The 11,930-nt window shown below is 43.0% G+C and overlaps 1 long non-coding RNA gene across 5 annotated transcripts in view; it reads left to right on the top strand.

Annotated features, from left to right (window-relative positions):
- The first annotated feature begins 222 nt into the window (after window positions 1-222).
- Window positions 223-11,930, top strand: part of LOC106974313 (uncharacterized) — a 102,070-nt gene continuing 90,362 nt past the window's right edge. The window contains exons 1-4 of one of the 5 annotated variants that reach the window (XR_008294855.1): window positions 223-399; window positions 7,663-7,829; window positions 8,967-9,139; window positions 9,242-9,292. This is a non-coding gene — a long non-coding RNA (uncharacterized LOC106974313). The remainder of the gene's footprint in view (window positions 400-7,662; window positions 7,830-8,966; window positions 9,140-9,241; window positions 9,293-11,930) is intronic. The other 4 variants (XR_008294856.1, XR_008294852.1, XR_008294850.1 and 1 more) reach the window with 4 other exon arrangements.

Raw genomic sequence — 11,930 nt, 5'->3', positions numbered from 1 at the left:
CTTTTTCTTTTTAATTTTTTTAAAATGTTATTTATTTTTGAGAGAGAGAGGCAGGGGAGGGACAGAGAGAGAGAAGAAAACACAGAGTCTGAAGCAGGCTCCAGGCTCTTAGCTGTCAGCACAGAGCCTGATGTGGGGCTTGAACTCACAAACCTGAGCTGAAGCTCGATGTTCAACCGACAGAGCCACCCAGGCACCCCCAACCTCCACTCTTCTATTGCAGCCATCCTCCTTTTCTGATGGAGAACTTTCTCCCCTTTTCTTTCCGTTATTCTCTTTCTCAGTCTTACTTCTTCCTGGAAGTATTGCATAATTACTCCAGCCAGAGATTCTGTTTTCCTCTGAGCTACAGAAGCACTGACACTTGGTACCACTCACTCATCATGGACAGACTGCCAGGTATGGTTATTTATTTGTGTCTTAGCTTTATCCTGCTCCCCCCATTAGACTATATGTTCCTGGAAGGAAATGATTCATTCAAGTTTGCCCACCCCCTGCTTTCAGTTAGCAGAACACTGTAGACATTCAAAAAATATCTGAAGATATGGTCTGATATGATCAGACCTCCTTTAGAGTATTGGGTCCTAGACTTGCTAATTGGTTGTCCATCTTGGGGTGAATCAAGTGTATTGTTTCTGTCCTAGCTGGAAAATACACTGTAATAGCCAATTACAAAATAAAAGAAAATTTCATGACTAGCAATATTATTTTCACTTCTAAACCTATCCTGAAATTATCACCCATTAATGAGAACAAAAGACTTTTAAAATTTGTGAAAACTATAAACAATTTGTAGTTGTTATTTAATAATATTATAAAATATTATTATTATATAATTCAATAATTATAGTGATTATTATTTCCCTTAGCTATTTAAGGGAAAATGTGCTTATTATCCTCATGCGTATCTGTTTAATAGACATGATTACACTGTTAAGGTGTGTCTGCAGGAGATGAGTCTATTGAATACTTCTGGGCTCTGAAATCACCCAGGACTCCTTTGCCCTCTTCTTCTGCCTCCCCCAACCTAAGCCATATAGCTGTCATTAATTCTGCATGCTAACAGCTTTGTTACCTAAATATATTATTATGCTTTTCAATTAAGGAGCCCAGGACCGTATGCAATTTGTCCAAGCTGACCCAGATACCAAGAGGCCCCACAGCCGCAAAAGGCTACAGAGGCAGCTGCAGTCTGTCCTTAGCTAGACCAGCCAGACCCATCCCAGTGTCAAAGGGCTCTCCAGAGACTGAAGCCTTGGACCCTTATTGCCCACCACCTCCACTGCCAATCAGTGTGACTTGGAGAATGCCCTCTGGCCTGGGAGTCAGATGCCTTGGTAGTAGTTCCATGTTCATCTCTTGCCTATTAGAACAGTGCTCCTCAAACCTGAATGTGCCTATGAAGCACTTGGGGGTGTTGCTAATAAGCAGATTCTGTCTCATAAAGTCTGGGGTGGGGGTGGGGTGCCTGGGTGGCTCAGTTAGTTAAGTGTCCGACTTTGGCTCAGGTCATGATCTCATGGTTCATAGGTTTGGGACCCACATTGGGCTCTGTGCTGAGAGCTCAGAGCCTGGAGCTTGCTTCAGATTCTCTGTTTCCCTCTCTCTCTGCCCCTCCCCTGCTTGTGCGCATGCTTTCTCTCTCTCAAAAATAAACATTAAAAAAAAAAAAAAAAAGAAAGCCTGGGGTGGGGCCTGGGATTCTGCATTTTGAATGAACTCTCAGGTGACAGTAATGCTGTTGATTCATGGACCACACTTGGAGCAGCAAGGAGCTAAACTATAAACTTCCCCTCTGCGCCTCATCTTCTTTATCTTCAGGATGAAGATGCTAGATTTGGTGACCTCTGAGGACCTGTCCAGCTCTGATTTTCTGTGATTCCATAATAAATGATAATGATGGCTTTTGTAGCTGATGTTTATAGCATATTTATTCTTTTTTTTTAAAGTTTATTTATTTATTTTAAGAGAGAGCAAGCAGGGGAGGGGCAGAGAGAGAAGGAGGGAGAGAGAATCCCAAGCAGGCTCCATGGTGTTAGCACAGAGCCTGATGCGGGGTTTGAACTCACAAACCGTGAGATCATGACCTGAGCCGAATCCAGGAGTCAGATGCTTAACTGACTGAACCACCCAGGCACTCTCCATCTTTATCCTTAATAGCCAAAGTATAGAGACAACCCAAACATCCATCAAACTAGTGAAAGGATGAGCAAATTGTGGTATACTCATATCATAGAAAACTACTCATTAATAAAAAGGACTGAACTATTGATATATTTGATAAATTTATCAAATACATTTGATGAATCTCAAATGTATTATGCTAAATGAAAAAAGACACAAAAGATGGCATAATATGTTATGCTATTGATATGAAATTATAGAAAAGAAAAACTATAAGGACAGAAATCAGATCGATGGTTGCTAGGGGCTATGAGTGGGAGGGGGTATTTATTGAAAGGGGGCTTGAGCAAAGTATTATGGAAAGGGTGATGGAAATTTTCTGTGCCATGATTGTGGTGATATGTGAGTGGATACATTTGTCAAAAAATCATTGAATTATACATGTAAAATTGGTGACATTTATGCTGTGTAAATTATACCTCAAGAAAGCTGACCAAAGGAACCTCTCAAAAACCAAACCCCATAGATACTGTTCATTGAGTCTTCACAATTTGCCAGGCATTTTACAGAGATTGCACCCCTTCTTTTTACTACTCCTTCAAGTTAGAATTATCCCCACATGGGGAAGGCTAAATTCAGAGAGAAAATGACAGCTTTCAAATAAGAGGTAGGATTTGAATCCATGTCTGATGACTCCAGGACTCGGGCTACTTCTGGATGGCTGCATTGATTCTCAAATCCCTCAGTCCTTTCTTGTAGCCTAGTGAGAGCGCGGGAGCATAAGTGGGGGAGGGGCAGAGAGAGAGAGAGAGAGAGAGAGAGAGGCAGGGACAGAAGATCCAAAGCAGGCTCTGTACTGAGATATGGAAAGAACAACCCCAATGGCCTGTCACAATTTACCTGGGAGGCTGGGATTATTATCTTCTCCATTTTGCAGATTGAGAACCTGAGGTTTATAGGGGTTGGGCAGCCTCCTTGAGGGCACACAGCTTGTTAGTGGGTAGAGATCAAGCTTGAACTCTGTTCTTCTGGCTCTCAATGCCATGTCTTTTCCTTTTTCCCACAAGCAAAGAGAGGACAGGGTCCCACCCTTGAAAAGTTTACAGGGATACAGCAAATGGCTCGTAGCCTTAAAAGAACACTGAAGGGGTGCTTGGGTGGTGTAGTCAGTTAGGTGTCCAGCTCTTCATCTCGGCTCAGGTCATGATCTCATGGTTTGTGAGTTTGAGCCCTACGTTGGGCTCTGGGCTGATAGCGAGGACCCTGCTTGGAATTGTCTCTCCTCTCTGCCCCTTCCCCAATCGTTCTCTCTCTCTCTCTCTCTCTCTCTCTCTCTCAATAAATAAATAAACTTAAAAAAAAAGAACACTGAAAAACAGCTTATAGTCATGTAGACTCCAAGAGGTGGCTCAGAATAAAAGGAATTCAGAGGAGAACTGAGCCAGGAATGGCAGAAGCAGTCAGGAAAGATTTCCTGGAGGAGGTGAGGCTGGGTAGGTTAGACACAGAAGTTGGGTACAGTTGGGATAGGCAGAGGTGGGGGAGTTATATTTGTGTCTCCACTCCCAGCTCCCTAGGAAGACTATGATCTGAACTATGGGAAGAAGACTTGAACCATGGAGAGAACACTTGTGAGACATTAGGCTTGGACCTGGCTAGGATGGCTGGAAAAACTCGCTGCTGTTCTCCCTCTGATTCTGTCCAGAGGAACTCTTTGGGAAGGGGAGGCAGCAGGAAGGGCGTTAGCCACAGATGAGCAGAAGGGAAGTGACCCTGTCTTCAGGACCTTCCAAATGGCCCATCCCTAAGCGTCGCCAAGATGGCTAGCAGATCTATCCATTCAGGCCAGGCATCGGATCCTGTTGCCCCAGGGGCTCCAGATGTGGCCTAGAAGCTGCCGGGTATTACTCAGCCACCCTCCCCACCTCTGACCCCGTCCCCACCTGGGATCAGGCTACTCTTCTGGGCACTCAGGAGCCCTGTTGCCTCCAGCAGCTGGTGCAGGATTAATAATTGAGGCTCTCTCCTGAGCTTTGCGTCCATCAGGGACTAGTCCTCCTGCTGCCTGCTATTATTGTACTCTGATCAATTAGTGGGGAAGAAATGAGGTCAGAGAGAGCAGGTGTGGGCTTGGCTTTGTTTCCGGGGAAGGGCTAGGCTAGGCTGTGGCTGGGTGGGGTGGTGATGATGAAGAGACAATTCTCACGGCTTTAGGCCTTGGGCAGTAGAAAGGAGAATGGACCACAGCAAATACAGGGCTTTTAGCTCAGAGGGCTTGGCCTCACTGTTGCCAAGAGATAAAAACAGCATTTGGAAAACATTTGTGCTCCAGGCTGCGCAGGGCACTGGGATGGGCCCATTAGCCACTTAATGTCCTGGATAATAACCCTCGGCTTCTGAGAATGTCAGCTGGAAATCCAGACTCTACCAACAGTGTGGAAACAGGCCAGCATCCTTGGCCTCATGTTCAAAGCCCTCTCCATTTAGCCAACCAATCCTACTCGCTTCATCTATAACCTTCTCTGATGTGGCTCTATGCTCCAGCAACCTGAGCATGTCCTGGGCTCTCTTATTTCCTTTCCTTTGCTTAAAATGCTGCTCCCTTCTGCCCTACTGTGTTCCATCTCTGCCTGTTAAAATCCTCCTCATGTCATATACTAGCTTCTTCATGAAGTTTTTCTTATAGTCTCTATCAGCAGTTGTCTTTTGCCTCTGACCTACAGGATGCCAACAACATCTTACCTTATATTAAGGGAATTTGAACTTGTTCTCCTTTTCCTGTTCAAGAGCACTGGAATCACAGAAGACCATGACATGTCCAGTTCTGGACAGCTGGCCTTGACTTTCTAGCACACAGTAGGTCTGAGGAACTGTGTTAAATCTAATACCCATCTGTACACATGCAGTCTATTTCTCTATATCACTCTGAACACATGAATGAGCAACTTTTTTCACCCATCGATGCTTTTGCATTTGCTCTTCCCTTGGCTTAAGTACCCTTCCTTGCTTTTTTCTCTGGCAAGATCCAGCTCCACATCAGGTTAATCTGTGCTCTCTCTGTATCTTGAGCTCCTGTCTTTGATGTTATCATTCACACTGTGCTGTGAATAAGGCAGGCATTTTCCTCTCAAAAGACTTACAGCTTAGCAAGCAAGCAAACAGCTACAGCACAGTCTTCAAACCCAGGGTTGACTCTCAAGCTTCAGGCTTTGGTGTCATAAAAATTCAAATAGTATAAAAGGGTAGCTAACAAAAGGTTTATCTTCTCCAAAACCAGAGCTGCTGCTATACTGCACAACTCCAGGCAGGCCATTGCCACTGTGGTCTAGACACATGGCTTCACCTGGGCTTGTATAGTGCACAGGCTTTACAACCATATCTGGCAGTCCTGCTCCAATCCCTCAGCTGAAGTTCCATTCCCCAGAGGTAGCACTGTTACATTTCTTGTGTATCATTTTAGATGCTTTACACATACCAAGCATTTGTGAGTGTGTATCCTTTCTTTACACACATCGGATTATGTTATACACAATCTTTTGCATCTTGTTTTCTTAATATATCTTGAAAATAACTTTATATCAGAACATCTGGGGATCTACTTCATTATTTTCAATACTAGCACACTATTCATATTATATGTGTGTACCATAATTTAATTACTCCCCCATTGATGAACATTTAGGTTGTTTCCAATTTATCTTAACACTCTACCCAGTACTGCCACAAACACCTTTATAGGTATATCTTTGAAAGCTTTTGGTGAGTTACTTGTCTGTGGGATAAATTCCCAGAAGTTGAATTGGTGAGTCAAACAGAAACATGTGTTTCAAAGTTTGATGCACATGACCAAATTTCCCTTCAAAGACTGAGCTAAGCCTTCTAATATAAGTAGGAACTAGTAAGGTAAAGGCCTGAGCATAATGAGCAGCATGAGTAGAGGCATGATGGCTTGATAGAACACAGCCTGCTTGGAGAAAATGAATTGTACTGTGTGGCTGAATTATAAAGCAAAAATTGCATGGTGAGTGATGGGGCTAACCTCTCTGAGGCAGTGGCCAAGTCACTCAGGTATTGGTCTAAATCTCAGGGGTTGGCACCCTATGGCTTGCTGGCCAAATCTGGCTCCCTGCCTATTTTTATAAACAGAATTTTATTGAAACATTCCACACCCATTTGCTTACTTATTGTCAATGGTTGCTTTTGCTACAATGGCCCAGCTGAGTGGTCGCAACAGAGTATAGATATCCCACAAAGCCTAAAATATTTACTACCTGGCCCTTTATAGAAAACGTTTGCTGTTCTAACTAGTAATACCAGCCTGAGAACAGTGGCAGGCATTGGAGAGTTTCAAGGAGTAGAGGGACATGGGTCAGATTTGCATTTTGAAAAGATCACTCTTGCTGTGTAGTGAGGATGGGGATTGGGAGGTGTCTGAAGGTGCAGGAAGAAGGCTGGTGCAGGACTCAGGTGAAAGATTATGCGCCGGATTAAGGCAGAAGCATTGTGGATGAAGAAAGGAACATGGATTCAGTAGTGCTTGAAGAATAGCTGGGTTTCTGAGTGAGGAAGGTCCACTAGAGAAGTCAAGGATGTTTAGGAAGATGCTGTGTTCTGGTGTTGACATGTATGACAGACGAGTCAGGCACCCAAATCCACTGACTCCATTCTAGCTGCTGGTGCCAGTGCTTGGAGTGTGACTGCTCTGGACCAGGGTCTCTGGTCTCCCTTAGGTTGAAAGACCAATGTCTTCCAACCTTTAAGCCGGCATCGTCACAAGGAGACCCTTATAAGGGGTTTCTTATAAGGATATGCTCAATTTTTATCTTCCCTTAGAGCACCAATTCAGCTTTGGTTTTTAAATGTAACCCTTCTTGATTTTCTGCCCATTTAGAAGGTCATCATTGAGATGACTCAAATGATGCATGAAGTGGTGAGGAACTTGAACTCATGGCATAGATTGGGCTGCTATTTTGCTTTTACCCAGTTCCATGAATGTAATCTTCTGGTCACTTCCAACAAGAGAATACTTTCCCCCCTCTTTGAGCCAGTGGGGGTATCCTATTCAAATCAGAACAGTTAAATATAAAGAGGAGGTAAAGAACTGGGAATAATGATTCACTAGAATTTAAAAGGATAATGACAAAGGATATTTTTTAAGTTTATTTATTTTGAGAGAGAGACAGTGTGAGTGGGCAAAGAGAGAGAATCCCAAGCGGACTCCACACTACCAGAGCAGAGCCCAATGCAGGGCTCAAATTCACAAAGCTGCAAGGTCATGACCTAAGCTGAAACCAAGAGTCAGACACTTAACTGACTGAACCACCCAGTCACCCCAGGATAATGACAAGGGATCTTAAGCGTGCATTGAAATCAGCCTCTTCAGAAGTCGGACTCAGAATCACTGTTGTCTGAGTCATAAGAATTATGTCCTAATGACAACACAAGACAGACCATGGTTGTCCAGGTAAAGGTGGAAAATAAAGAACAAGTATAGTTCAGTGAGGCCTGTGGTAGTAATTGCTCTGCCTTTTAAAACAGCAGTCTGGGACATCCTCTGAAAGTATAAAGGTTGACCTGAACAGAGAAGAGAGAAGAAGGGAGAAGGAGGGACAGACAGCAAAGGATGGAGAGAATGAGAAGCAAGTGAGTAAGAATAGAGATGGAGAAGAGGAAACTGAATAAGTTCCTGTGCATAGGAGGTACAGGTGAGGTATTTATTGTGCCAGGAACTCCAAACTGATGACTAATTTATTCTGCATAATAACTCTGAAGTGTGGGTTGTATCATCATCACCTTATGCACAAGGAAGCTGAGGTTCACAAAGAACGAGTGGCAGAAGTGGGGCATTAACCCAGGACTGACTCCCAAATCTGTGCTCTTTCTTCCACCCTCCATAGGGCCAAGAGTGGGTAATGGGTAGACTAGGGTAGAGGGAAGAGAATTTAGGAAGGCAACAGGGCTGGAGAAGTCTAACAAAATCCAAGCGCTTGCCAAGCCCGGCCACTCATGCCTGAGCAGCTGGCTGATTTTTCATAAAATAAAAGAAGTCCCTGAATTGAGAAATATGTGTGTCTCCTAGATTGGATTGTGCAGTGAACAGTAGCCAGAGCGAGCAGTAATCCATCACGGCCTGGTGTTGGCGGGTGCTGCCAGCCGGAGCCCTGGTGGAACTGTTGTGAAGGTGACCTTGGGAGAGAGCCAGGGTCCAACCTCTAGCTGCCTCCTGGGAGCCTGGGCATGGGATGGAAGGAAATGGGGTGACAAGTTCACTCCTCCCTACTGCTGAGCTATTTTCCTCCATTTTCTTTTCAGCATTTTACATGTTACACCAATGCTGGTCTGGCATCAGCTGGCCAGGTCCCAGGAGCTGAGGATGGGGCTGACCTGGAGAGATGGATTGAGCCAGCAAGACCCCAAATCCTACACATCCCACACTGAGACTCAATTTATCAGCCCTTGTGACCCCAGACCTAACTGTCCTCCCTTGTTGGCTGAATTCCTTGTGTGGAGCCAGTTGGCCCGAGATGAGCCCTGGAGGGCATCACTTCACTTAGGGAAGGCCAGTGGTTAAGGATTCTCTGCAGTCAGTCAGACCTGGCTTGGTTGCCTATTTACTATCTGTGTGGCTCAGACATGCTATTAACTTCCTAGCCTCAGTTTTCTTCATCTGTAAAATAAGAATTCTTAGTATACTTGAGAGAAAAAAATAAGATAATGTAGGTAAATAAAGCCATTAGTTAAATGCCTGATGCACAGTATCTTGACAAAATGGTAGTTATAATTATTTCCTTTATTCTTCAGGGTCACCATGGCAGATGGGGATTATCTATCTTATTTTACAGGGATCCAGAATTGGGCCCCTCTGTGCCTTTGAGGATTTAGAAAAGACAGAGAACAAAAGACTTGCTTTCTGGAACCCATATAAGCCTTGATATTTTATGTTCTGCAACACTGTTGGGCTTTCTGGTCTCCTGCATTCTTGGCTACCATAAACTGAGTGCTCTCCATGTTCCAGGTACTGCATTAAACTCTTCTCAAACATTAGCACTAGCTGCTGTAACAAAAAACCCATGAAAGCATATGGTTCAGACACTATGAAAATTTATTTCATTCTCAGGTCAAGTCCAGGATGGGTGTTCCTGATTGATAGGAAGCTCTCCTCCAGCTGGTGAGTCAGAGACCCCAGCTCCTTACATATTGTGGGTCTGTCAGGTTCATCTCATCTACGCCCAGTGGCAGAAGGAGGAAAGAGCACAGGGGATGGAGGTTTTTGTGTACCAGGTCAGGAAGTGGCACACATCACTTCTACTCATGTTCCATTTGCTGGAATTCAGTCATGTGGTTTCTCCTAATGACAGAAGACTGGGAAGTTTAGTCTAGTGATGTGCCCAGGAGAAGAAGGCATGGGTTTGGTAAAGAGCTAGGAAGTCTCTGTCATGTGTCATCATTCTGTTTTATTCTTACAACAATTGAGGGAGGGAGGGAGAGAGAGAGGGAGAGAGAGAAGAGAGATTGCTCCTTCTGTCTTAGCCAGCACTTTGCCATGAATTCCTTTTCAATCTTCCAATATCTGCCTGGCCCTTTAACCCTGATGATCTCAGTGGAACCCCTTTTCTTCTTTCCTTTCCCCACCAATTTCCCTTGTTCTAATTATTTCCTATAGGGTGCCAGATATTTGTATAATATTCAATGCATCTTGTAAAGGGTTTTCTGTTCTTTATCTTACAGTAGATGGTGAGAGTTATCTATAACAATAGGCAAAACTTACTGAGTGCTGATAATGTGTTTTTCCAAGCATTTTATACATATTAACTCATTTAATCTTCACAACCATTTATGAGGTAAGTTCTATAAGAATCTGATTTTACAGATGAGAAAACTGAACTACAGAAAGGTTAAGTAACTTGTCCAAGGCCACTCAATGGTGTAGCCAGAACTGGAATCCAGTCAGTCTGGCTCCAGAAATCTCTGCTGTGGACTATATTATTATTGAGTAGTATTGTGTGTCGGACTCAGAGCTAAATGCTCCATATGGATTAACTACAAACCTATGAGGAGTAGATAATTGTCATTGTCCTTACTTTACATATAAGGCGCTCCAGGCTCAGAGGTGTTAAACAACCTGTCCAAGGTCACACAGCTATTAAGTGACAGGTCTGAATGAGACCAAAGTCTAAACTCTAAGAACAGTGAGATTGTATTTTCATTCCCATGGGGAAGAAGAAGGATTCATTTTATTTTTTTATTATTTATTTTTTTTTAAATGTTGTTTTTTAATTTATTTTTTTAAATTTTTTAAAATTTACATCCAAATTAGTCAGTATATAGTGCAACAATGATTTCAGGGGTAGATTTCAGGGGTAGATTCCATTTAGCTCATCCTGCCTCCCACAACCCCTCCAGTAACCCTCAGTTTGTTCTCCATATTTATGAGTCTCTTCTGTTTTGTCCCCCTCCCTGTTTTTATATTATTTTTGTTTCCCTTCTGTTATTTCATCTGTTTTGTCTCATAAAGTCCTCATATGAGTGAAGTCATATGATTTTCGTCTTTCTCTGACTAATTTCACTTAGCATAATACCCTCTAGTTCCATCCACGTATTGCAAATGGCAAGATTTCATTCTTTTTGATTGCCAAATAATACTCCATTGTATATATATACCACATCTTCTTTATCCATTCATCCATCGATGGACATTTGGGCTCTTTTCATACTTTGGCTATTGTTGACAGTGCTGCTATAAACATGGGGGTGCATGTGTCCCTTCAAAACAGCACATCTGTATCCCGTGGATAAATGCCTAGTAGTGCAATTGCTGGGTCATAGGGTAGTTCTATTTTTAGTTTTTCGAGGAACCTCCATACTTTTTCCCAAAGTGACTACACCAGCTTGCATTGTCACCAACAATGCAAAAGAGATCCTCTTTCTCCGCATCATTGCCAACATCTGTTGTTGCCTGAGTTGTTCATGTTAGCCATTCTGACAGGTGAAGGTGGTATCTCATTGTGGTTTTGATGTGTATTTCCCTGATGATGAATGATGTTGAGCATTTTTTCATGTGTCGGTTGGCCATCTGGATGTCTTCCTTGGAGAAGTGTCTATTCATGTCTTTTGCCCATTTCTTCACTGAATTATTTGGTTTTTTGGGTGTTGAGTTTGATAAGTTCTTTATAGATTTTGGATACTAACCCTTTATCTGATATGTCGTTTGCAAATATCTTCTCCCATTCTATCGGTTGCCTTTTAGTTTTGCTGATTGTTTCCTTCGCTGTGCAGAAGCTTTTTAGAGATCCCAGTAGTTCATTTTTGCTTTGTTTCCCTTGCCTCCAGAGATGTGCTGAGTAAGAAGTTTCTGTGGGCAAGATCAAAGAGGTTTTTGCCTGCTTTCTCCTCAAGGATTTTAATGGCTTCCTGTCTTACATTTAGGTCTTTCATCCATTTTGAGTTTATTTTTGTGTATAGTATAAGAAAGGTTCATTTTTCTGCATGTTGCTGTCTAGTTTTCCCAGCACCACTTGCTGAAGAAACTGTCTTTATTCCATTGGATATTCTTTCCTGCTTTGTCAAAGATTAGTTGGCCATACGTTTGTGGGTCCATTTCTGGGTTCTCTATCGTTCCACTGATCTGAGTGTCTGTTCTTGTGCCAGTACCATACTGTCTTGATGATTAGATTTGTAGTATAGCTGGAAGTCTGGGATTGTGATGCCTCCTGCTTTGGTTTTCTTTTTTGAGATTGCTTTGGCTATTTGGGATCTTTTTTGTTTCCATACAAATTTTAGGATTATTTGTTCTAGCTCTGTGAAGA

The sequence above is a fragment of the Acinonyx jubatus genome, chromosome C1, assembly GCF_027475565.1.
Source record: "Acinonyx jubatus isolate Ajub_Pintada_27869175 chromosome C1, VMU_Ajub_asm_v1.0, whole genome shotgun sequence".
NCBI classification, from domain to species: Eukaryota; Metazoa; Chordata; class Mammalia; order Carnivora; family Felidae; genus Acinonyx; species Acinonyx jubatus.
Note: the sequence above shows the minus strand (reverse complement) of the source record. Positions and strands in the feature narration are given on the sequence as shown.